General features: G+C 41.0%; 1 protein-coding gene and 1 pseudogene across 3 annotated transcripts in view; both read right to left on the bottom strand.

Moving 5' to 3' along the window:
* The window catches only part of C5H4orf19 (chromosome 5 C4orf19 homolog), an 82,500-nt gene that overhangs the window by 36,240 nt on the left and 19,004 nt on the right, over positions 1-27,256 (bottom strand). Inside the window, exon 1 of one of the 3 annotated variants that reach the window (XM_060299234.2) lies at positions 1,537-1,611. The exons of the other annotated variants lie outside the window; for them this stretch is intronic. The gene's annotated coding sequence lies outside the window, so the exon portion shown is untranslated. Of the gene's footprint in view, positions 1-1,536; positions 1,612-27,256 lie in introns of those variants that run through there. 3 annotated transcript variants of the gene reach the window in all.
* Positions 1-27,256, bottom strand: part of LOC115865929 (CDGSH iron-sulfur domain-containing protein 2 pseudogene) — a 79,173-nt pseudogene that overhangs the window by 32,963 nt on the left and 18,954 nt on the right.

Raw genomic sequence — 27,256 nt, 5'->3', positions numbered from 1 at the left:
CTCAGCCAGTCCTGGTGGCTCCAGCACAAGCTTTCAGGGTTCTGGCCTGAAGGGCAAACGCATTTCTCAGACAATTTTCCCTCAGGCACACACCACTAACCTCCGATTAGCAGTGACCCCAGGCCCAACTTCCCCTGCTGAGAGTTAATCAATCTCCAGGGGTGGGATGTTGGGCATTAGGTTCTCAGTAGAGTATTAACACTTAGGGAGGGAGGAAATGACTTCAGCACAGTCACATGACTCAGAGACATTACTCAGTTTCCTCACCTGTAGAATGGGGATGATGCTGTTTCTAGTGCGATTATAAGGATTAGAGATAAGGCATACAAAGGTCCTAAATTAATGCCTTGAATATAACTGTTTATTGTTAAGATAGTGGCGGGATCACTGTAAAAGACTGCTTTCCTGGACACACATGGATCCGTCAGGAAGCTGCTTCCTCTCTAATAGAGAAGCACTTTTCAAATGTGAGTGAAAGACGAGCGGGCCAGGTCACAGTCAGATTTCTTGAGTATATGAAACATTATTACCTGGCTCCCCAAATCACTATTTCATCTCTGCTCAGGAAATACAAAGAAAAACACACACACACTCACAAAAGTGAAGGGAAACTTGTAATTGGAGAGTTTTAGCACAGACCCAAAGGGTAACTTGTAACAGTAAATACTTTCTGTTGATGTTATTTTATGTTATTTTTATGTTATTTTCCTATCCCAGAGGAAACACACAAATGCTTGTAGAATTGAAATGAATCATCTCTTTCTCTCTATTCTCCCGTTTTAGTTTCTTTGGGCTGAACACATTTCGGAATTGTAAATGTGGTGCCTGTAATTACTCCAACTTAAATCCGGATGCCTTGAATCATCAGAGAGGCTCAAGTCCTCTGGCCTTTCCCTTCCTTTCCTTCCTTTCCTAGTACCCAGGGTCCTTCCTCACCCTCTTCTGGAACCCACTGTGCTCATTCACTCTTCTTGGGCTCTCCACGGGGGATTACTGCTTTGGCCTCTCTCAATATCACCTCCGTCATTTGCCTTAGATACACTTCAGAAGAGGGTATCTATTTAACCTTCGTTTCATTAAAAATACTCCTCTCTTCACTAAGCAGTAAAAGATAAGAAGTCATCACAGAATGGTTTTAGGTGTGGTAGCCAGCTTCCCAGCTGGGACCCCGTGATCCTCGCCTCCTGGCATCACATCCTATTGCAGTCCTCTTCCCACACTGAATCAAGGCTGCGTGTTCAATAAAACATGGCAGAAATGATGATGTGTGACTGCCAGTGTTAGGTTAGAGAAGGCATGATTGCTTCTGTAACGGTCTCTCAAGTGGTTCAGTCTGAAGGAAGCCAGCTGCCCTGCTGTAAGGACACTGACGCAGTGGAGAGGCCCCGTGGGGAGGAACCCACCTGACCCACCTTGGAGGTACATCCTCCAGTGCCAGTCAAGCCTGTGACTGAAGCCACAGCCAGACACCTTAGGAAAGACCCCAAGCCAGAAAGGCACACCTCTCAAATTCACGGCCCTCTCTTTTGCCCTCACCGCAGGATGCTTTTCCAGGCTTCTGCTGAGGTGGAGGGGATGCTGCCGCCCAGATGCTTGCAGTAGCAAAAGGAGGTAGGGTACCAGCTGCTTGTTAAACCAAGTTCAGCCGCTGCTGCCATTCTGGCCTCAGCCTCCTCTCAGCCTGAGGCGCTGCTGCTGCTACTCCTGGAGCCCTGGCAGGACCCTGCCCTGAACACTGGTGGGGCTCATCTGTCCCGCTTCCAGCTTCTGGGTCAGCTTTTTCAGGTCCACTGAGTTCGTGGCCACTCATCCACCTGTCTTCTAGCAGCAGTAGGTGCCTCGGGTCTCTGAAACTGGGGATGTCCAGGCAATATTCAGGGTGGGGACCATATAAAGATAGGAGGATGGAGTAAATAGGCACGAAGCATCCCAGGATTCCTCCAGTCTACTTCTCACCCTCAATCTCCTAAACAAACACTGGCAGCCAGGCCCTTACCCTCTGGGCAAGAGTTTGCAGGTATTTTCTTAGGGGATCTGGCCAACACATGACGAAAGCCCTAAAGATGCTGACCGTAGAAGTTCCCTAACAGCTGGCTCAGCCAGCTCACTACAAGGAAAGTCATCATCAGGAAGTGCAACCTTCTCCCCACCCTCACATTCTTATTCGGAACTTCAGTTTTTAGTTCCTTACTCTTATATCTGAGAACACTAATGATTATCAAATAGCTGAAGAAAACCAAAAAAACAATGCGGAGAGATCAGGAACTGCGGAGTAAAAAGAAAATTTCAAAAATTATTATTAAAAAACTCATAGAGATAAGAGAAATACGTTGTCTCATGAAGCAAGAAAATGATACTGTTAAAAAAAAGAGCATTCAGAGAACAAAAAAAGGCCTCTTAGGAATTAAAAACTTGACAGCATAAATAAAAACTTCAATTGAAGGAATCTAAGTTAAAATTAAGAAATTGGAGTGAAAAGACAAAGAAATAGGTAACAGGAGAGGAAGAATAAGAAAAGCAGATAAATAATCCAGGAATGCCAGGAGATCTAGAAAGTAAAACAAAACACCCACAGAAGAAGAAACATCAACAAAATAATTCGAGAAAATTCCCCAAAACGGGAGGGTAGATTTTCTAGACTTAAAAGGCTCACTGAGTGTTCAGTGCAGTGGATTAAAAACACAAACAAACAACTGGCACTGAGGAATATCATTGTGAGATTTCTCAATATATTCAACCAACTTTCAGAGAAGAAAATACAGTTTTATATATGTATAAAGGACTGGGAATTGAAATGGTGGTTGGTATTAGAATACTTTTCAACAGCCATACTGTGGATAAGGAAACAATGGAGCAATATCTTCAAAATTCTGAAGAAAAAATATTTGCTTGAAAATAACTTCCAACATAGAACTCTCTATGCAATCATGCTATCAGTCAAGTGAGGTATTGACATTTTAGACAGGCAAGTTCTTACATAACTTTAAACCTCCATATGCTTTTTCTTAAGGAGGTACTGTAGGATGTGGTCCATGAAAATGAAGGAATAAAACAAGGAAGAAAAAAAAAAAGATGTGAGGTCTAGGAAATAGCTCTGACACAGGAGAAAAGTAAAGGGACTCTGGATGGTAATGCAGAAGACCTCAGATAACCAGGCAGAGGGGGCAACCAGTCCAGATGAGCAGGTCAGCGGTTTCTGAGAGAGACTTCTTCAGACGCATGAAACTTGACATAATTGACATAACACCTGATATGAAACTGATAGAATCACGAAGCACCTTCAGAGAATATCTAGACAACTGGCAAATATTTCAGTACTGGATGAATGTTAAGTACATAAAACACACACACACACACACACAAACAGACAAAAATAAATAAACAAGTAAAAAGAAAATTATTAACTCCAGGGATAAGTTGTGCTGATAGGAAAAAAATAGTTTAGTATAGGCCCCATTTCTGAATAGCACATATAGTCATAATAATGTAAATTTTGAATACTTTTCTAATCAAAACTGAGATATAACTATACTGTGAGGATGCCAATTGCACATGGTATAGACCAGGAGAATAAAGAGCTAAGTCCTCATGTTCAAAGGTGAAAGCTAATGTGCGGTGCCTCAAACTGAAAAAGCAGGAGGTGGCAACACTTACTTGCCATTAGGCATATGGAGGCAGAAAAGTGGTCTTTCTGGGGAGGGAAATAAGGAGCAGGGTCTGGGACCTGTTCTTTCTTGTATGAAACCTCGTAGAACTAGCAGGTTTTAAAAATTGTACCCTGATATACATAACTTTGATGAAAATTTAAAAAGATAATTTAAAATGTAACAGTATAGGGGCTTCCCTGGTGGCACAGTGGTTGAGAGTCCGCCTGCCGATGTAGGAGACACGGGTTCGTGTCCCGGTCCGGGAAGATCCCACGTGCCGCGGAGCGGCTGGGCCCGTGAGGCATGGCCGCTGAGCCTGCGCGTCCGGAGCCTGTGCTCGGCAACGGGAGAGGTCACAGCAGTGAGAGGCCCGCGTACCGCAAAAAAAAAAAAAAAAAAAAAAGTAACAGTATATAGAGAGCTAACATGTGACTGCTTTTTCAAAATAACATCTATGTGATTTTGGTAAATATTTTGGGTGTTTACTTTCCTTTTTAATAAATTGAGAGGCTTGGACTACATAACTGCTATGGTCCCTTGACCTCTACACGTGTATGTTTTTTGTATCTCTTTGTACGTGTCTGGACTTGTGAACATAAACATACAGAGATCTGATAATCAATAGTGGAACTCTCTTGATTATTTGATCATTAAAAATTCATATGTATTATCCACATATCTGCAAAGATACAATCCGATACTACCAAATGAAGGAGAACAAGGCGGCTCAACCATCTACCGATTTGTAGAAAAACACCTGAGGCTGCATTTCTGTCTTCCTCTGTCCATGTGAGAGGAGACACAGGAAGAGACTAAAGTTCCCTGCTGGTTAGACCCTGGCCTGTGACGCACGCACTGTGACGAGGACCTCAAAGTTAATATTTATCCATCTCAGGGAGTTAAACTTGGCTTGAGAACTTGGGGGGTGGGGAGAAAAAGGAAAGCGCTACATACTCTGGTGGAGATTTGTGCTCAAGTCAATGTTAATCTTGGTAGCATAGCCAAGTCACTCGCATCCTCTCTAGCATGTGCCAAGGAAGAACATGGCGAGTCCTTCAACAAAACCAACACTAAAGTGGGGAGGGCCGGGTATGGAACTTTGAATTAAAGAGAAATACGAGGATCGTGAAGGTGATTTCTTCCTAGCTTGGTGACTGGTAAATCACTTAATCTCTCTATGCCCTGAATTCTTCGTCCATAAATATATATTCCATGTAGCTGTTAGAAGTATACGTGTTAACACCCGTAGAACACTGAAAACAGTGCCTTGATATATTTTCTCTAAAAATAGATGCAAAGAACGTAACTGATTTATAGGGGTCTTGGGTTCATGGCTGGCGTGCACTTGCATGGGCGCTCTCTCTCTCTCTCTTTAACCTAGTCTTTATTTATGTAACCTGGTCTTCAGGATGATGGAAGCTCTAAGAGGATAGACTTTCCCATGACAGATTTGGTCAAGTCAATCTCGAAAAGTCAAGGAATATATTGCTCACTGACCATAGGAAGCTTGTTTGGCAAAATCTCAGGTTACATTCATTTGCACTAACATTTAGTATCTGACGCTGAAGCTTTCCTTTGGTTGCCAGATGTATTTGGCACTCTGGAGGGGATGGACAAACTCTGTACTAGTGCCAAGTCAAGGAGTCCAAGGACTGGTTTAAGGACACGCCCTCATCCTTTTTTGTTATCCCAGGTCCTCAACAATATCTGGCATACAGAGAAGGAGCTCGTTTGTTGAAGTTAAAATGAAAAAAAAAAAAAACATTGATATGCTTCTCAAAGTCAAAAGTTATGTAACATACCTTATAGTCACCCACAATTCTCTCATCTAAGAATGGAATCTTATTTTTCACATTCATTTTTCTGTTTATACTAAAACTTTTATAGGTTAAACCACTATATTAAACAGAATGTTAGTGTATCATATTATAGTATGTGTAATTTACATTTAAAGAAATTAATAAAAAGACTGTCATCCTATGGAAGTAGTACTGTTTAGTTGTGAGCTATTTTTACCTAAAAAAACCCCAAAGAATATGAATTCCTTATCAGATTTATGGTTTGCAAATATTTTCTCCCATTTCATAGGTTGCCTTTCTCTCTGTCATTTCTTTTGCTATGCAGCTTTTATTTATTATTTAAAAAAATTTTAAAATATTAATTAATTTTATTTTTGGCTGTGTTGGGTCTTAGTTGCGGCACGCAGGATCTTCATTGCAGCACGTGGGACCTCTCGTTGTGGCACGTGGGTTTCTCTCTAGTTGTGGCGTGCAGGCTCAGTAGCTGTGGCTTAGTTGACCTGCAGCATGTGGGATCTTAGTTCCCCGACCAGGGATCGAATCCGTGTCCCCTGCATTGGAAGGCGGATTCTTAACTACTGGACCACCAGGGAAGTCCCCCATGCAGGTTTTTAGCTTGAGGTAGTCCCCTTTGTCTATTTTTGCTTTTGTTTCTTGTGCTTTTGGTGTAAGATCCCAGAAATCATTGTCAAGATCAATGTCATGAAGGTTTTCTGTTATGTTTTCTTTTCGGAGTTTTATAATTTCAGGTCTTAGGTTTATATCTTTAGTCATTTATGAGTTGATTTTTGTGTATGGTTTAAGATAAGGGTCCAATTTCGTTCTTTTGCATGTGGATATCCAGTTTTCCCAACTGTCTTTTCCTCATTGTGTACTCTTGGCACCCTTGTCAAAGATCAGTTGAACTCATGCTGTAGACTATAGGTCTGTATGCCCTAATGAATGGGATTAGTGCCTTTATAAAAGAGACCACAGAAAGCTCTCTTGCCCCTTATGCCACATGAGGTTATGGCAAGAAAACAGTTCTCTATGAACCAGGAAGTGAGATCTCACCAAATACTCAATCCCAACAACTTGATCTTGTATTTCCCAGCCTCCAGAACTGTGAGAAATAAATTACTGTTGTTTATAAGCCACCCATTCTATGGTATTCTGTTATAGCAGCCTGAATGGACTAAGACACCATATATTTATAAACTTATTTCTGGACTTTTTATTCTGTTCCATTAGTCTATATGTCTGTTTTTATGCCAGTACCATACTGTTTTAGTTACTGTAGCTTTGTAACACATTTTGAAATCAGAAAGTGTGATACCTCAAGCTTTTTCTGTCTCAAGTTTGCTTTGGCTATTCTGGGTCTTCTGTGGTTCTGAATGAATTTTAGGATTGTTCTTTCTTTTTCTCTAAAAAAATGCCATTGAGATTTTGACAGACATTGCACTGAATCTGTAGATCATATTGGGTAGTATGGACACTTTAACAATATTAAGTCTTCCAATCCATGAACATGAGCTGTCTTTCTGTTTATTTCTGTCTTCTTTATTTCTTTCAACAACGTTTTGTAGTTTTCAGTGCACAGGTCTTTCACCTTCTTGGTTAAACTTATTCCTATAAAAATAAAGTATTTTATTTTTTTGCTGCCACTTTAACTCAGATTTCTTAATTTCCTTTTTGGATAGTTTGTTGTTAGCACATAGAAATGCAACTGATTTTTTAAAGTTGATTCTATATCCTGTGACTTCACTGAATTCCATAATAGTTATAATTTGTGTGTGTGTGTGTGTAATCTTTAGACTTTTCTACATGTAAGATCCTGTGGATTTTTATAATCATTTCATAAATGGTGGTAGGACAACAGGTTATTAGGGAAAAGTTAGATCCTGAATTAAATGAGAATAAAAATATTTGGAGGGAAATACAAGTGAATATTTATCTAATTTAAGAGTAAGGAAGGGCTCTTCAGTTACTACAGGTCTGGAAGAAACACAAGTAAAAGATTAACAGATTACATAAAAAGTAAATATTTTTCACCTTAAGAGGAGAAAAATTGCAAAGATCAAATGGAACAACATTTATGACACAGATGATAAAGGGTTACTATCTTTAACTTTAAAAGGGTTCATAATTCAACAGGATATTTATTAAAGACATCATAAAAAAAATAACAAAGGACATGGCCAACCAATTAAGAAATGAATAAATACTAAAGCCAATGAACATGAAAAATTATTCAACTACAGAAATAAATAAATGCAAATAACTGTATAACACTTTTGTCAAGTAAGTTGAACTTTTTGTTTAATGATAACAACCAGTGTTAAAAAGTCTTTAAAATATCAGTAATTTTTGCTCCAAAAATTCTAGTCCTTGGAGCCTAAACAAAGAATGTAATCAGAGAATCAGAGAGGTATGAGTAAAGATCTTTTTATTTATTTATTTATTTTTGTCTGTGTTGGGTCTTCATTGCTGTGCATGGGCTCTCTCTAGTTGCGGTGAGTGGGGGCCACTTCTCGTTGCAGTGTGTGGGCTTCTCACTGTGGTGGCTTCTCCTGTTGCGGAGCACAGGCTCTAGGCATGTGGGCTTCAGTAGTTGTGGCGCACAGGCCTAGCTGCTCCGTGGCATGTGGGATCCTCCCGGACCGGGGCTTGAACCCGTATCCCCTGCATCGGCAGGCAGACTCTCAACCACTGCGCCACCAGGGAAGCCCTTGTTGTCGTTTTTGTTTTTAGTGTTATTGAGCCTGCTACTCAAGCCTTTCCAGGGATACTGTAAGCATTCGATTCCCTGTATTAAATTTCCTTTTGCTTGACATAGCTAACGTGACTTCTGTTTCCTGCAAGTGAACTCTGATTGAGAGGGACATCTACTCTTGTATTAAGAGGGAAGGAAGGATGGATATACATGTAGATAAATTTTTGTGTGTGTACGTATGTGATGGCAATCTCCTCAAATGCAGGAGTTTTTTAAACTGAGGTATGCAGAGCCTCAAGGAGCTCCTAAATAGGGTTCACGGCATCTGTGAACTTAAATGAGTAAAAGTCATATCTCCTTCTTACCTAACCTCTAACTTAAATTTAGTATTTTCTTCAATTCTGAATGTAGGCGTCAAACCACAGCATCATTGGCAGTTCCTGTGACTTCGCCTCTAATAGAAAGTAGATATTTTCATATTACATTAGAGCTATTGTAGATCTCAAAACATTGTTTATGCTCATAACTATGGTATTTATTAGACTCCTGTTAGATCTTGTTCTGTAATACATTTATAAAGAAACACACACTGACGTTCTTCCAAAGATGACGTAACGGGCACATGAAAAGATGCTCAAGATCACTAATTATTAGAGAAATACAAGTCAAAACAGCTATGAGATATCACCTTACACCTGTCAGAATGGCTATCATCAAAAAATCTACAAATAACAAGTGTTGGAGAAGATGTGGAGAAAAGGGAACCCTCATACACTGTTGGTGGGAACGTAACTTGGTACAGCCACTATGGAGAACAGTATAGAGGTTCCTCAAAAAACTAAAAACAGAACTACCATATGCTCCAGCAATTCCACTCCTGGGTATATATCCAAAAAAACCCAAAAAACAAAAAATAAAAAGAAAATACTAATTCGAAAAGATACATGGCACCCCAATGTTCATAGCAGCATTATTTACAATAGTCAAGACATGGAAGCAACCCAAGTGTCCATCAATAGATGAACAAAAAAAGAAGATGTACACACACACACACACACACACACACACACACACACACACACAATGGAATATTAGTCAGACATAAAAAGAATGAAATTCTGTCATTTGTCCCAATCGGATGGACCTAGCAAATATTACACCTAGTAGAATAAGTCAGAGTTAGCAAATCTTATATGATACCACTTATATGTGGAATCTAAAAAATAACATAAATGACTATATATGCAAAACAGAAACAGACTCACAGATGTAGAAAATCAACTAGTGGTTACCAAAGGGGAGCGGGAAGTGGGGAGGGGCAAAATAGGGGTATGGGATTAAGAGATACAAATTACTGTGTATAAAACAGATAAGCAACAAGGATATATTGTATAGCACAGGGAATTATAGCCATTATCTTGTAATAACTTTTAATGGAGTATAATCTGTAAAAATACTAAATTATTATGCTGTACACCTGAAACAAATATTGTAAATCAACTCCACTTCAATTTAAAAAATGGAATATAAAAAAGCACATTACATCACAATTTTTAAAAATTGATAACTCTAGTTCCTTTGTAGTCCTATGTATTTTATTTTATGCATTTAAAAATATCATCCTGAAAAGGGGTCCATAGGCTTCAACAGACTGGTAAAGCAGTCCATAGCATAAAACATGTTAAGAAGCCTGTTCTAATGTCTTCTATTTTGCCTGTAAAGTGGGGTTTCTAAACTTTGGCACTAGCGATATTTTAGGATGGATAATTCTTTCTTTCAGGGGACTGTTTTTGCACTGTAGGATGTTCCGGAGCCTTGACTATGCTAGTAGCACCCTTCCTGACCACACGACAATCAAAGAAATTGTTACCTGCGGGGCAAAAGTGACCCTGGTTGAGAATCACTAAAGTAGTGCTAAGCGTGAGGAAGGTGACTAGGTCTGAGATCTGACTGGACAGGGCTCAAAATGGATGCAGCAGAGGACGGCAGAGAGAAATGACTAAAGAAAACATGCAATTGAGTGATGTTGAGGGACCCTGAAATCATCTACAGTCATCCCTCAGTATCCCTGGGGGATACAGGATCCCCATGGATACTACTGATAAAATCCGAGGACATTCAAGTCCCTTATATAAAATGGCAGAGTATGTGTATATAACCTACAAATACCCTCCCATATACTTTAAATTATCTCTAGATTATTTATAATAGCTAATACAACATAAATGTTATGTAAATAATTGTAAATACAAGGTAAATGCTATGTAAATAGTTGCTGGTGTGTGGCAAATTCAAGTTTTGCTTTTTGGAACTTTCTGGAACTTTTTCCAAATATTTTCGATCTGCAGCTGGTTGAATCCACAGATGCAGAACCTGCAAATATAGAGGGCTGAATGTGTAGAGTAGCCCACGGATAAGAGGTTTTTCAAGTTGTTGTCGTTGGTTTTTTTTTAGTTAGTTTATTTATTTTTGGCTGTGCTGGGTCTTCGTTGCTGCGCGTGGGCTTTCTCTAGTTGCAGCAAGTGGGGGCTACTCTTTGTTGCGGTGCACAGGCTTCTCATTGCAGTGGCTTCTCTCGTTGCGGGCATGGGCTTTAGGCTCGCGGGATTCAGTAGTTGTGGTGCGCGGGCTCAGTAGTTGTGGTGCACGGGCTTTGTTGCTCTGCAGCACGTGGGATCTTCCTGGACCAGGGTTCGAACCCGGGTCCCCTGCATTGGCAGGCAGATTCTTAACCACTGCGCCACCAGGGAAGCCCCTCAAGTTGTTTTCTTCTACTCACCATACATGATGAATATTCAAATGATGGACAGTCTACCATCAACAGCATTTGTGATATAGGTGCTGACTTACAAATGCGATGGGCTGGAGTTACCTACAACGTCCGAAGTACTGTTTCTTCCCCTGATCCAAATGCTAACATGTCTTAACATGCTGGTTGAAAAAAACACTTTATTCAAGCAGGAGGAAAATGAGAACATTTAGAACTTAAAATAACTGTTATTGCCCCTCGTTCTGCTATTGTCCAGAATAGCAGCGACAGGAAGCAGGGTGGGTATGTTCTGGACTTGAATGGATTTGGAGGTTGCTGCTCCCAGAAAATCTGAACACAGGTGGCATGGCTGTGAAGGATATGAAGCAACCCTATGATGCAGCAATTTGCCTCCTGGGGTATTTACCCAGGAGCAATGAAAATATATATCCACATAAAAACTTGTCCAAGAGTGTTGATAGCAGCTTTATTCAGAGTAGTCCCAAACTGGAAATAACACAAATGTCCATCAACAGTATAATGCCCTGCGGTGTGGTCATACAATGAAATACTACTGAGCAAGAAAAAAGAATGAACTGCTGACATGTGCAACAACACATACGGAACTCAAGAACATGCTGAGGAAAAGCAGCCTTACACAAAAGAGAACATACATTCTTACAGACTGTATGAGTCATTTATATAAGTTTTAAATAGGCTAAATTAAGCCATGGTGATTAAAAAAATCAGAATAGTGACTGACTCCACTGGAGTGGAAACAAGAATTGATTGGGAAGGGGCATGGAAATTTTCCTGGGTGATGACGCTCTCTATATTTCTCGATGAGGAGTTGCGTGATACAGTTGTATGCAGTTGCCAAAACTCACTAAACTGTACACTTGGATTTATGCATTTCACTGAATGTAAATTACACCAGAGGAAGTGGAGAAGGAAGGGCAGGGGGAAAGGTGAAGGAGAAGAGGAAGAGAATGGCAAATAAAAACTGAACTCACAGTCAACCAAACACATGCTGAAATGTTTGAACTGAAATGACGTCTGTAACATACTCTGAGATGTAGTCAAAAAAAAAAAAAAAAGAGGGATTGGTGGATAGCCAGGTGGTTAGATACGTGATAGAGAAAAGACACCTACATTAATTATAGATTCTAGATGGTGAGATGTGCGATTCTTTAAGCTTTTCCATAGCTTGAAAATTTTCATACTAAAGAACATGAGTGTATGGCAATGTATCTCTTTTTGCCTTTTTGAAGTATTTCATTAACCGTTGGGCCAAAAAAGCTACTTGAGAACCATCAAAGCATTTCATATGGTCCTTGCTCTATTTTAATAAATGGAACCTAAAATGTCATACTTATTCTCCGTTCCGTGAATAACAGCAATCACTCACACTATGGGCCACCACCACCTCTGGATCACTGGAGCTGTCCAGGCACCACCGGGCTAATTACCTTACACACGTCAGCCTCCCATAGAGAACTCAATGGTTTTCTTTACTGTCTAACAGAAAGTTCTAGAACACATCTTCAGAACTTCCAGGCATCCGGGAACTAGAACAGATGTCCAAGAGGAAGACTATGTCTGTGATGGTGGGTATTTCGAGCAGAATGTATTATTCAAATATGTTATGAAGGTGTGGGACCCTGTGTGTGTGTGTGTGTGTGTGTGTGTGTGTGTGTACTGAGCCGGAAGTGAGAGAAGGAAAATATATTTTAGAAAGAAGGTACACATTATAAGTCATAAAAAGGAATAGTAACTTTATTCCAAATTCTGTAGAGAGAGAAAACTTTTCCCTTTTCTCTTTTTTCTTAAGCTCGTACCCACTGCCATATGATACTGTCACCTGACAAAGGGGTGTGACAAAGGCTGCCCGGATCTGTCACCTCCAGCTCTTTTCTAGCTTCCCTTTCTCAATAAACCTTTGACAAAGGTCAGTTGTTTGAAAGGCTGGGTTTTTCCTTGTTTGGTCAAAGCGTTTCTTGCTCAGCAGAATGATTAACTGTCTCTGAGTGTCAATAAATAAGTGGTTTCAGTGAAGCTTTTTGGAATCTATTTCCCTGAAGGCTGCTTGGTGGCGTGCCTGGGATTGCTTTGGTTTTGTGTGAAGCTAGCAGGTAAACAATGTAATTACCAGGCTGCCTAGTCCCTGCGGCTCCTGACACCTGCAGAGCCACGCATTGAAGAATGGGGCAGGGATAAAGTATCTTCACCTAAAACCAGGAGTCAGGCTTTGAACTTCAACTCAAACTGACAAAATGCCAAGGTGCTAAAGTGGCAGAAGGTGGATTTGAACTAAAGGGATCTCAGGAGCCCTGGTGCAGCTGTGCAGGCACTAGGAAGGTAGTGAATTAGGTAAATATCTACTAGGAGAAAAGAAGACAATAAGCCAGACTTGAACAAAGACATCAGTTTCTGATTAACTTTACCCTGGATGGAGGCCATAATTCAAACCTGATTCATGAAACAGTGTCTAACAGTTCTGGCTCTGTACAGGGGGAATGTATCAGAACTGGATTAGCTACAGTAACCCCACACCGAACAAGTTCAGGGAAATCTGTTTGGTTCATTTTATTTGCGTGGACACCTCTCTGCTGTCATTAGGGAGAGATGGGTGGTTTTCTGTAAAGCCAGACCAAACCACCTCTTCCTGAGAAGCAGCTGACTGATGTGCAAACCAAGCATCTTCTGCCTGTCCCATTGGAATAATATAGTAGACGTGTTTCATACAATGACACACTTAGTGGTACCCAGGTTCCAAAAAGTAGCAGACAGACTTTGAAACTTAATAGGATTTAGGAGGAAAAAAAAAATCTTGGCTCCTTCCTTAACATAAATTATATATAATAAGCAAACCAGTAGGCAGTGTTCATTGGTTTGTGACTCATTTGGGACTTAATTCCGATAAAGATGATGTGGTGACATTTAAAGGCTTGGCCGAAATTAGAAACAGGAAACCTGAAGGTGACTTTGGTGGAAAATATAGAATATAAAATAGTGTGCAAAATAATAAGACATTCACTCGTTAGGTGGGTTTTATGCATTGCTGACTCAATCCATCCATACTGTTTTGGCCATCTGACTACTCTGCCAGTCTGATGGTGTGGGATGAGTGACAGCCTTACTTTCACATGCACAGAGTGGATTTTGTTTTTTAAGACAGAATGATCTATCAACATAGTCTTCTCGGCCATTCTCCCAGGACAAGAAACAGAAGAAAGTTGAATGACTTGCTTTCTGAGCACAGAATGAAGTAAGAATCTGAACTTTAGTCCCAACGCATCTCACACACTGCTCCCCACACGCTACACAATTAAGAGACCTGGCTACATGGATGCCGGGCTACAGACTGGCTGGTACAGTGGGATGGAGCAGACCAATGTTCACCTGGCTTAAGTGCTCTGCTGTTTCAAGGCGAAATGCTGGTCTCATGGGGTTAGAAGAAAAATCCAGAAGCATTCCTCTCCTCCACTAACATCTCCATCTTTGATAACTTGGGCATGGGGTTGATCAGAGGGAAACTGTTTGTTGCATTTTTCTTATCCTTTATTGGTACTTTATAGGATTACTAATAAGAAATCTGAGTAAGTAACAAAAATCTTGCCCCAGCACGTATTGGGCCTTCTCTATGGAGAGTGCCGATGACAGATGACCCTTCATGACACAGGACCACCAGACCTTGAATGTGGTGTAGGCCATGGACGCTCAGTGGTGGCACCAGCGCTAGCAGAAAAGTTTATGCTTCTGGGGTTGTTAAGGGCTGAAGTGTATCCCTAACCCATAGCGCCTCAGAATGGGACTGTATTTAGAGAGAGGACCTTTAAAGAGGTAATTAAGGTAAAATGAGGTCATTAGGGTGAGGCCTAACCCAATCCGACTAGTGTCTTTACTAGAAGGGGAGATTAGGACACACAGACAACACAGACTGTGGGAGGACCATGTTGAAGAGGCAGCAAGGAGAGAGGCCTCAGGAGAAACCAAACCTGCTGACACCTTGACCTTGGACTTCCAGCCTCCAGAACTGTGAGAAGTTAAATGTCTGTTCCTTAAGCCACCCAGTCTGTGCTATTTTGTTATGGCAGCCCTAGTGGTCGAATACAGGGATTTACAAAGAAAACGTGAAGAATATTTGGAATTGTTCAAAGTACAAGAGCCTATCTAGGCTAACTCAGAGTTGTCCAGAGTGTGTTCCTAGGAAGTTAGTAACTGTTACTGGGAAAAAGAAAGGGGGATTCTGGGCTCAAGTGAATTTGGGAAATGCTGGATTAGACAGTCAGCCAGGTTTCTTTGCTGCAGAACTTCTCAGAGCCTTTAATGTGCTGAGGTGCATATTATGAGTTTGATTCACATGATCTGTGTGCCATCCTTGACACCTCTCTTTGCTTCACTTTTCATTTCCAATCCATGGCCAATTCCTGACGACTTTATCTTTTAAATATTTCTTGAACGAGCTCACTTCTATCTGAACCTTCATGAAACCTGGGTTGTACCAACATTGCCTGACAATTTCATTTTTTAAATATTTCTTGAATTAGTTCACTTTTCTCTACTGAACTGCGATTGAAACCTGGACCCAATGACCTACGTCTCTGGCTTAGTCCACTGCAAGACCTTTCTGACACGTCTGTCCACACCCACTGGGTGCTCTCCAGGCAGTTGTCCACAACGCAGCCACAGGAGTCTTTCCCAAGAACAGTCTGGATTATGCCAGCTCCCTGACTGTAAAGACATTTCAGTAGCTTCCCACTGTTCTTAAAATGAGAAGACAAAATTCCTACCCACTTCTACAAGCTTATATTGAACCATCATCCCTCCCTGGCCTCCATCCACCCTCACAGGTTTTCTTTTAGTCCCACACTGTTCTGCCTCTACCCACTACAGGACCTTTGCTCATGCCGTCTCTTCTTCCTGGTTAATACCCCCGATCTTCCTCAGGGAAGCTTTCTTTTACTTCCATTCTTGGGTCAAAACCCTGTACCACTGATTCACATTGCACTTGTCACTACTGAAAACTTACCTGTATGTGATTATTTGGTTAATACCTGAATCTTCCTCTTCTACATTGAAAACTCTGAGTTTGTAGAACACCTTTTTGTGAAATACCCAGTTAATTTATTGATGAAGGTCCGGGGAGGACACCTCTGAAACACACCGTGAAGAATTTTTATGAAGAAAGATAATGAGCAGGGTTCAAGGAGAAAGGTTTTGGGTCCTTAGAAACAGGCAGCTGTTTGTTGCAGCTTAGCTAAACAACCCATGTGAAAAGTTGAATGTGGAAAAAAATATGATATTGGGTCTAAGTTCTGGAGGTATATGTGGGTGTTTAACGTAAAAAAAAAAACACCAACTTTTGATTTTGAAAATTTTCAAACCTACAGAAGACTTGGAAGACTGGTACAACAAACCACCACATACTTTTTTTTTTTGTTTTTGCGGTACACGGGCCTCTCACTATTGTGGCCTCTCCCGTTGCAGAGCACAGGCTCCGGACGCGCAGGCTCAGCGGCCGTGGCTCACGGGCCCAGCCGCTCCGCGGCATGTGGGATCTTCCCGGACCGGGGCACGAACCCGTGTCCCCTGCAGCGGCAGGCAGACTCTCAACCACTGCGCCACCAGGGAAGCCCCGCCACATACTTTTAAGCCACCTGTTTAATGATGTGATTTTGCTCCAGAAGAGCTGCTCTTTTCTGCTTTACTGCAGTCAGTGTAATTCTGACAGTGCCTTCAGAAAGACATGACTACGTAATTTGATCACAAATGCTCATATTTCAGGAAGGCCAGACATGCCTGCTGGCAAATGATTAATCACGAAATGATCTTAAATAAGGTACTGCAGGAGATAAAATGACATTTATGGGACATACTTTTTAAAAATTTACAGCCACTTGAGAAAACAAAACACTTTCAAATGAAAGAACAACCAGCAATAAAAATAACAGATAAGTGTCGACTGAGGGGGAGGCAGATAGCACTGAGAGCATGAAGAGGATGAGATTGTTTCTAGTTACGTTTCTTCACAGAAATGGATTCCCTATGGGAAGCAGCACATCTTGTCATCAATTAATTTCCTTGTACTAAAATACCAACTTGGAAAACTCACTTTATAAGGCAAATTGTAAATAAGTATGTCTTTCGTGAGCACACACACAGTGTGAAAGGTCTGATTCCTTATTTAGGCAATATTTACCATTGTTTTAGTTCTTTACTAGAAGGACAATCCAAAGCTCAGGGAAGTGTCTGTTCCTTTAAGGGTCAACCAAGTTGGTGGATTTTAGCCAAATAATTAACCCTCCCCCCCCCCACCAAGACAAAGAATAGGCTACTATATTCACCTGACGTATTTAGTTAGTCTCTCGCTAAGACCTGCTGCCTTGGGGAGGGGGTGACTCCCAGTGAACTGGCCCCTAGGCCTAGAGATCCAGGGATTTCCCTCTTAACCCATTATTTCCAGAGATTGCATGTAGGTCTAGAGAAATCAGAACTAGGCAAATGATGAATAAGATCACAACCTGGTACAAATGTGTTGGGGAGGGGGAGACCACCAATAGCGGGGCAAAGTGAGCAGGGGTGTGTTTTTAAATTAATACAAGCTGTTAACTGCATTTAGGCACCATCTAACCTATACTAGACTAGAAACTTGCCTTTAGAAAGATGAGCTCTTCAGGTCCAAGTGATAATTTTTGAGAAGGTTCCGTCAAAATGGAGTTCACGTATGGCCTCGGTGTGAGAACTTGGTTCCCTAACACTTGAATTCTAGACCAGATTTTCCAACCTGGAAAGGAATCAGGAAGGGGTACTGCTCTCAGAGTCACAGCATTACCTGTGTTCTTTAATTTATGCTTTGAACTCCTACTTATCTGAGTTTTCCCCCAATGTGTTTCTGTTAATTTTACAATCAGGAAGAAACCAATAAAACTATTAAAGATCAGAGCTGGAGCTTCTCATTTGTACACATGGGAAAACGGCTGCTGTGGTTAAGGAAGAGGCTCAAAAAGCTTCCGGCAGGTCAAAGGCCATGGATGTGGGGACACACCTCCGAGGGCGTAATTAACAAACGTCTACTGATCTCTTGTCTAAAAACTTTCAGCTTCAAAGGTTAAGTAATTAGAAGTCCGTTACTTTACTATTTTTTAACAGTTTTGAGATATAATTCACATACCTTACTATTCACCCACGTAAAGTATACAATTCAATGGTTTTTTAGTATATTCATGGAATTATACACAATTTTAACACATCTTTATCACCCTCAAAAAAGAAATCCTGCACCTTTTAGGAAAGAACCCCTGATCCCCCAACCTACTCAGCACTAGGCAATCACCAATATACTTTCTGTGTATTTGTCTATTCCGGGCCTTTCATATAAATGGAATCATGAAATATGTGGACTTTTGTGTCTGGCTTCGTTCACTTAGCATGGTATTTTCAAGGTTTATCCGTGTTGTAGTATATATCAGTACTTCATTCCTTTCTATGGCCATGCAATAGCCAATACCGTATGGATGTATCACATTTTATTTGTCTACTCATCAGTTAGTGGACACTTTCTGGCTATCATGAATCATGCTGCTATGAACATTCATACACACATTTTTGTGTGGACATGTGTTTTCAGTTTTCTTGGGTATATACCTGGAAGTCTATTGCTGGGTAATATAGTAGTTTTGTGTTTAAGAAAACCTTTTAAGAAACTGCCAGACTGTTTTCCAAAGTGGATTCACCATTTTACATTCCCACTGGTAGTGTATGAGGGTTCCAGTTTCTCTACATGCTTGCCAATACTTGATATTTCCCAGCTTTTTTTTTTTTTTTTTGTGATACGCGGGCCTCTCACTGTTGTGGCCTCTCCCGTTGCGGAGCACAGGCTCCGGATGCGCAGGCTCAGCGGCCATGGCTCACGGGCCCAGCCGCTCCGCGGCATGTGGGATCTTCCTGGACCGGGGCACAAACCCGTGTCCCCTGCATCGGCAGGCGGACCCTCAACCACTGCGCCACCAGGGAAGCCCTTGCCCATCTTTTTGATTACAGCCGTCCTCGTGGGTACCTATCATGAAGTGGTACACTTCATTGTTTTTAATGTGTTTTCAAGAATTGTTTTCTGTCTGATTACAGAAGTCATGCAAGTTAACATAGAAAATTTCTTGACATGTATTCACTGATTTGATTCCTAGCTTGTAGGCCAACAACAATCCCATCTATGTATTAGCGCAATTATTATCCCTAGTTTACAAAGAAAGGGAGGCTCACAGAGCTTAAGAAGCTCTAGAGTGGGATTTGAAACCAGGTGTGTCTAAAAGATTATGCTTTTCACCATGGCTTTATCCTGTTTCAGTGGCTACTATGTGCATATATAAACCCGCGGGGATCAAATGGGATATGGAAGTAACTAAACTTTATGAATTTAAAGCATCTAGTGATGATGAGTAAGATGCTGAAGGGACATGGCTTTTGCATTATAGCAACAGGTGACACATTATCTGTTGAGATATTAAGGAACAGAGAAGTGACTTCTGTGACCAGAGAGCAATTGAAAGGAAGACCTGAAACTAAGCAGTCCCAAGTCACTTTGGGTAAATTACTGTCTTTATCACTCCCCCACCCCCGCCCCAGATAAAGGACAACATTAATCGTCCTAGGGTTATGGTGATAAATAGCACTGAAACATGTGCTAAGTGTATTCGCCTTTCGGTCTGTGCACTTAAGAGACCGAGGCCAGATGCTCTTGAGTCACTGCATTCTCTGAATGAGGCCAGAGAGGTGATTCAGTTTTGCGATTCTTTTTCACCTTAGTTCCTTAGTAGTTCCTTTTTTCTTTTCTAACTCCTTGTAATTGAGGAAAAATGATTTTGCAGGTTGGCCACAATCACAAGCAGTTCCGGAAATTAAAATTCCTCAGGCTCTAGTTAAACATTATTGGTAAAAAGTTCCTGCTCACTACAACCCCTTTCTAGAACTGTATTCCATGGCACGTCATATATAATGATTATATCTTTAGCTAGGCTCCTTCCAATTTTCAAGTTTATATATGTGACTCAATTAAATAGAAGAGCTCAGGGAATCGACTTTCTAAATAACTACTTCATAAACATTGTTAAAGGTGGTATATTTTTACACATAATTTCCTATAATGAAGCTAGACAGAAGTTCCTCTAACTCCAAGAATCTTAACCAAAAAAAGCACACTAGTTTTGGACGGGACAGAGTTAATTAGGGAATGAGAAATAGAGACTAGAATGCTCATTAGTTTCAAAATGTTTATTTTGAGCAAAGGATCCTTATTATCTCAATCTTTAAGGTGCACTAGGCAGCCTGTATTAAAATGGCTTATTCTCCAGGGGGTGAGGGGTTAGGTCATGGGTGGGGTGGATGTGGATGAGATAGCAGCGCCAGTTTTAACACTCTTATTAATCTTGAACTAGGGTTGAAGTGTGCAGTGGCAAAAAAGAGCACTGTTTCTATGAACTGTGTAAAGGAGAGGGAAGGAGGAAACGTTGAGAAGGATGATATCTCAATTTTATTTCTTAAAAGGCACTCTTGTGGCTGCATTTCCTCCTAAACCCAGTGTTTTGTGTCCAACTGGACTGCAACACATCCTTCTTGGTCTGGCAGTACACGGAAGGACCAAGAAGGAGTTTACCTAAAGCAGCAAAAGGTCAGGCAGTAAAGCTGGCAGAACTGCTTCTGCTGATGTATCTTTCATAAGTGACGGGATTGATCTTTGAAATCATTATGCTTAGGTATTTTGATCTGTCTAAAAAGGTAAAGTGAGTTCTTTCATAAGGAAGTGAAAAAAAATGGACTAAATGATTATAAACTAATTTCTGAGTTGCTAAGTATCACTTGATCGTCATCAGTAATGCCACTGCATAAAAATCAGTTTGAGGAAATCTAGCCTAATGTGAAAGCAGCGACTCTTGAGGTTGAGATGGCTGCCACCGAGGAGGCAGTCTGCTGGCTAAGAGGGTGTGTCCCAGAGTCACAGGAAGCTTGACTGAGTCCCAGCTCTGTCACTTACTAGCTCTGTCATCTTGAACAGCTTGCCTAACCTCTCTGAGCCCACCTCTTTAAGTTAGATGAGGTATATAAACCACTTGGAGTGCCCGGCACATAGTAGGTGCTCAATAAATGTTAGCTATTCCTGCTCTCCTGAGGCCTTCCCCATCCACTTGTCCTAAAACATGTATTCATGCCACCCCATATTTTATTTAGCCTTCGTATTCACAGATGGACTTTTTGAGCACCTACTGTTGTCGGGTAGTGGGCACCGAGGAGTCAAAGGTGCCTGAGCCACGGTCCAGTTCTTGATCTTGAGGGGAAGGGAAACCAGATGATGTGTCATCAGCCAAAACAGTAACACAGGAGGGAGGGCAAATCAGTGTGGGTGGAGGTGGGCGTGGGGCGGTGATGAACTCAGGCTAGTAAGATGGGTTAAGTTTAAAGGGGCCTGGGGATGTGCCAGTAGATCTGCCCTGCAGGCAGCTGTCTTCAGTGGATCTGTAGCTGTATGGGGAGAGCAGGGCTGGAGAGATGCATGTGGTGTCATGTGCGTATGGGTACTCTTCCGGGTGCACACACTCTGACACTGCCAGAGGCTGGTCTGGCTCCATGGGGTGGGGAGGGAGCCCAGGGAGCACTAATGCTTGGGAATGGGAGATGGCAACAGGGCTTTCTGGGTGTCCCCTTAAGGCCCCAAAAGACATTATGTGAGGCTACTTAGATTTTTTTTAAATTAATGTGTAAGTCATTAAAATAACAAATCCGAAAATTTAATTTTCTCTTGAGTTGGGATCAACTATAAATCTTATATTCTATTTAAAATTCTGTATACTTTGTCAACCCTTTTAAGAGTGATGTAATATACTGGATTTTCTTCTTTAAGTTATTTCAGTTTTCTGACCAGTAAACAAACCCTCCCCTAGTACTTAAGTCATTTTATAAAACTAATAAACTCACAAATAACGTAAATCTTTGGTTCTCTTAAAAGTTTCAGTTGAGTATAAAACAGCAAAATTATCTTAAAAGTTTCAACTTACAGATCCAAGGTCTAAATCAATCACTCAATGACATTTTAAATTGGAATCACAAGGCTATTCATGTTAATTAACATTATCTTAAACATTGTGAATACTATATGTATTTAAAATGTTAAAGGAGACATTCAAGATGGCAGAGGAGTAAGACGTGGAGATCACCTTCCCCCTTACAAACACATCAGAAATACACCTACATGTGGAACAGCTCCTTACAGAACACCTACTGAACGCTGGCAGAAGACCTCAAACTTCCCAAAAGGCAAGAAACTGCCCACGTACCTGAGTAGGGCAAAAGAAAAAAGGAAAAACAGAGACAAAAGAATAGGGACGGGACCTGCACCAGTGGGAGGGAGCCGTGAAGGAGGAAATGTTTCCACACATTAGGAAGCCCCTTCACTGGAGGAGACGTGGGGGTGGTGGGGGGAAGCTTCGGAGTCACGGAGGACAGCGCAGCAATAGGGGTGCAGAGGGCAAAGTGGAGAGATTCCCACACAGAGGATCAGTGCCAACCAGCAGTCACCAGCCTGAGACGTTTGTCTGCTCACCTGCTGGGACGGGTGGGGGTTGGGAGCTGAGGCTCGGGCTTCGGAGATCAGATCCCAGGGAGAGGTTAGTGTGCCACAGCTAGCTGGGAGGGAGTCTGGGAAAAACTCTGGAACTGCCTAACAGGCAAGAGACCATTGTTTCAGGTGCGCGAAGAGAGGGGATTCAGAGCACCGCCTAAACGAGCTCCAGAGACCTGCGCGAGCCGCGGCTATCAGCGCAGACACCTGAGACGGGCATGACACGCTAAGGCTACTGCTGCAGCCACCCAGAAGCCTATGTGCAAGCACAGGTCACTATCCACACCCCTCTTCCGGGGAGCCTGTGCAGCCCGCACTGCCAGGGTCCCGTTATCCAGGGACAAGTTCCCCTGGAGAACACACGGCTCGCCTCAGGCTGGTGCAACGTCGCTCTGGCCTCTGCCGCCGCAGGCTCGCCTCGCATTCTGTACCCCTCCCTCCCCCCGGCATGAGTGAGCCAGAGCCCCCTAATCAGCTGCTATTTAACCCCATCCTGTCTGGGTGGCAACAGGCACCCTCAGGAACCCCAGGAGCTGTGCAAACCAAGAAGAGAAAGGGAAATCTCTCCCAGCAGCCTCAGGAGCAGCGGATTAAATCTCCACAATCAACTTGATGTACCCTGCGTCTGTGGAACATCTGAATAGACAATGAATCATCCCAAAATTGAGGCGGTGGACTTTGGGAGCAACTGTAGACTTGGGGTTTGCTTTTGGCATCTAATTTGTTTCTGGTTTTATGTTTATCTTAGTTTAGTATTTAGAGTTTATTATAATTGGCAGATTTGTTTATTGATTTGGTTGCTCTCTTCCTTTTTTTAATATATATATATATTTTTTTCCTTTTTCCCTTTTTGTGAGTGTGTATGTGTATGCTTCTTTGTGTGATTTTGTCTGTACAGCTTTGCATTTGTCCATTTTGCTGTTGTTGTTTTGTTTTGTTTTTAGTACAGTTTTTAGCACTTGTTATCACTGGTGGTTTGTTTTTTGGTTTGGTTGCTCTCTTCTTTCTTTTTCTTACTTACAAAATTTTTTAAATTTTTAATAATTAAGAAAATTTTTTTATTTTAATAACTTTATTTCCTTCCTTCCCGCCCATCTTTATTTCTCTCTTTTTTTCTGAGCCATTTGGCTGACAGGATCTTGGGGCTCTGGCTGGGTGTCAGGTCTGTGCCTCTGAGGTGGGAGAGCCGAGTTCAGCACATTGGTCCACCAGAGACCTCCTGGCTCCACATAATATCAAACGGCAAAAGCTCTCCCAGAGATCTCCATCTCACCGCTAAGACCCAACTCCACTCAACGACCAGCAAGCTACAGTGCTGGACACCCTATGCCAAACCACTAGTAAGACAGGAACACAACCTCACCCATTAGCAGAGAGGCTGCCTAAAATGAAAATAAGTTCACAGACACCCCAAAACACACCACTGGACGTGGTCCTGCCCACCAGAAACACAAGATCCAGCCTCATCCACCAGAACACAGGCACCAGTCCCCTCCACCAGGAAGCCTACACTACCCACTGAACCAACCTTAGCCACTGGGGGCAGACACCAAAAACAACGGGAACTATGAACCTGCAGACTGCAAAAAGGAGATCACAAACACAGTAAGTTCAGCAAAATGAGAAGACAGAGAAACACACAGCAGATGAAGGACCAAGGTAAAAACCCACCAGACCAAACAAATGAAGAGGAAATAGGCAGTCTGCTTGAAAAAGAATTCAGAGTAATGATACTAAAGATGATCCTAAATCTTGGAAATAGAACACAGAAAATCAAGAAACATTTCACAAGGACTTAGAAGAACTAAAGAGCAAACAAACAATGATGAACATCACAATAATGAAATAAAAAATTCTCTAGAAGGAATCAATAGCAGAATAATTGAGGGAGAAGAACGGATAAGTGACCTGGAAGATACAACAGTGGAAATAACTACCACAGAGCAAAGAAAAAAGAATGAAAAGAACTGAGGAGAGTCTCAGAGACCTCTGGGACAACATTAAATGTGCCAACATTCGAATTATAGGGGTCTGAGAAGAAGAAGAGAAAAAGAAAGGGACTGAGAAAATATTTGAAGAGATTATAGTCATAAACTTCCCTAATATGGGAAAGGAAATAGTCAATCAAGTCCAGGAAGCACAGAGAGTCCCACAGAGGAAAAATCCAAGGAGAAACACACCAAGACACATATTAATCAAACTATCAAAAATTAAATACAAAGAAAAAATATTAAAAGCAGCAAGGGAAAAGCAACAAATAACATACAAGGGAATCCCCATAAGGATAACAGCTGATCTTTCAGCAGAAACTCTGCAAGCCAGAAGGAAGTGGCAGGACATATTTAAAGTGATGAAAGGGAAAAACCTACAACCAAGATTACTCTACCCAGCAAGGATCTCATTCAGATTCGACAGAGAAATTAAAACCTTTACAGACAAGCAAAAGCTAAGAGAATTCAGCACCACCAAATCAACTTTACAACAAATGCTAAAGGACCTTGTCTAGGAAAGAAACCCAAGAGAAGGAAAAGACCTACAATAACAAACCTAAAACAATTAAGAAAATGGGAATAGGAACATACATATCGATAATTACCTTAAATGTAAATGGCTTAAATGCTCTAACCAAAAGACATAGACTGGCTGAATGGATACAAAAACAAGACCCATCTATATCTGTCTACAAGAGACCCACTTCACACTTAGGGACACATACAGACTGAAAGTGAGGGGATGGAAAAAGATATTCCATGCAAATGGAAATCAAAAGAAAGCTGGAGTAGCAATTCTCATATCAGACAAAATAGACGTTAAGTAACGACTATTACAAGAGACAAAGAAGGGCACTACATAATGATCAAGGGATCAATCCAAGAAGAAGATATAACAATTGTAAATATTTATGCACCCAACATAGGAACACCTCAATACATAAGGTGAACGCTAACAGCCATTAAAGGGAAATCGACAGTAACGTTATCATAGTAGGGGACTTTAACACCCCAGTTTCACCAAGGGACAGATCACGCAAAATGAAAATAAACAAGGCAACACAAGCTTTAAATGATACATTAAACAAGATGGATATTTATAGGACATTCCATCCCAAAACAACAGAATACATTTTCTTCTCAAGTGCTCATGGAACATTCTCCAGGATAGATCATACCTTGGGTCACAAATCAAGCCCTGGTAAATTTAAGAAAACTAAAATCATATCAAGTATCTTTTCTGACCACAACGCTATGAGACTAGGTATCAATTACAGGAAAAAATCTGTAAAAAATACAAACACAATGGAGGCTAAAGAACACATTACTAAATAACTAAGAGATCTCTGAAGAAATCAAAGAGGAAATAAAAAAAAAATCTAGACACAAATGACAATGAAAACACAATGACCCAAAACCTATAGGGTGCAGCAAAAGCAGTTCTAAGAGGGAAGTTTACAGCAATACAATCCTACCTCAGGAAACAAGAAAAATCTCAAATAAACAACCTAACCTTACACCTAAAGCAATTAGAAAAAGAAGAACAAAAAAACCCAAAGTTAGCAGAAGGAAAGAAATCATAAAAATGGAATCAGAAATAAATGAAAAAGAAATCAAGGACACAAGAGCAAAGATCAATAAAACGAAAAGCTGGTTCTTTGAGAAGATAAACAAAATTGATAAACCAGTAGCCAGACTCATCAAGAAAAAAAGGGAAAAGACTCAAATCAATAGTATAAGAAATGAAAACAGAGAAGTAACAACTGACACTGCAGAAATACAGAGGATCATGAGAGATTAGTCAAGCAACTATACGCCAGTAAAATGGACAACTTGCAAGAAATGGACAAATACTTAGAAAAGCACAACCTTTCGAGACAGAACCAGGAAGAAAAAGAAAATATAAATAGACCAATCACAAGCACTGAAATTGAAACTGTGATTAAAAATCTTCCAACAAACAAAAGCCCAGGACCAGATGGTTTCACAGACAAATTCTATTAAACATTTAGAGAAGAGCTAACACCTATCCTTCTCAAACTCTTCCAAAATATAGCAGAGGGAAGAACACTCCCAAACTCATTCTAGGAGGCCACTGTCACCCTGATACCACAACCAGACAAAGATGTCACCAAGAAAGAAAGCTACAGGCCAGTGTCACTGATGAACATAGATGCAAAAATCCTGAACAAAATACTAGCAAACAGAATCCAACAACACATTAAAAGGATCATACACCATGATCAAGTGGGGTTTATCCCAGGAATGCAAGGATTCTTCAATATATGCAAATCAATCAACGTGATACACCATACTAACAAATTGAAGGAGAAAAACCATATGATCATCTCAATAGATGCAGAAAACGCTTTTGACAAAATTCAACAACAATTTATGATAAAAACCCTCCAGAAAGGAGGCATAGAGGGAACTTACCTCACATAATAAAGGCCATATATGAGAAACCCACAGCCAACATCGTTCTCAATGGTGAAAAACTGAAACCATTTCCAATAAGATCAGGAAAAAGAGAAGGTTGCCCACTCCACCACTATTATTCAACATAGTTTTGGAAGTTTTAGCCCCAACAATCAGAGAAGAAAAAGAAATAAAAGGAACCCAAATCAGAAAAGAAGAAGTAATACTGTCACTGTTTGCAGATGACATGATACTATACACAGAGGATCCTAAAGATGCTACCAGTAAACTGCTAGAGCTAATCAATGACTTTGGTAAAGTAGCAGGATACAAAATCAATGAACAGAAA

Source organism: Globicephala melas, chromosome 5, assembly GCF_963455315.2.
Source record: "Globicephala melas chromosome 5, mGloMel1.2, whole genome shotgun sequence".
Lineage (NCBI taxonomy): Eukaryota > Metazoa > Chordata > Mammalia > Artiodactyla > Delphinidae > Globicephala > Globicephala melas.
The sequence above is the reverse complement of the archived record's forward strand: the minus strand, read 5'-3'. Positions and strand labels throughout refer to the sequence as shown.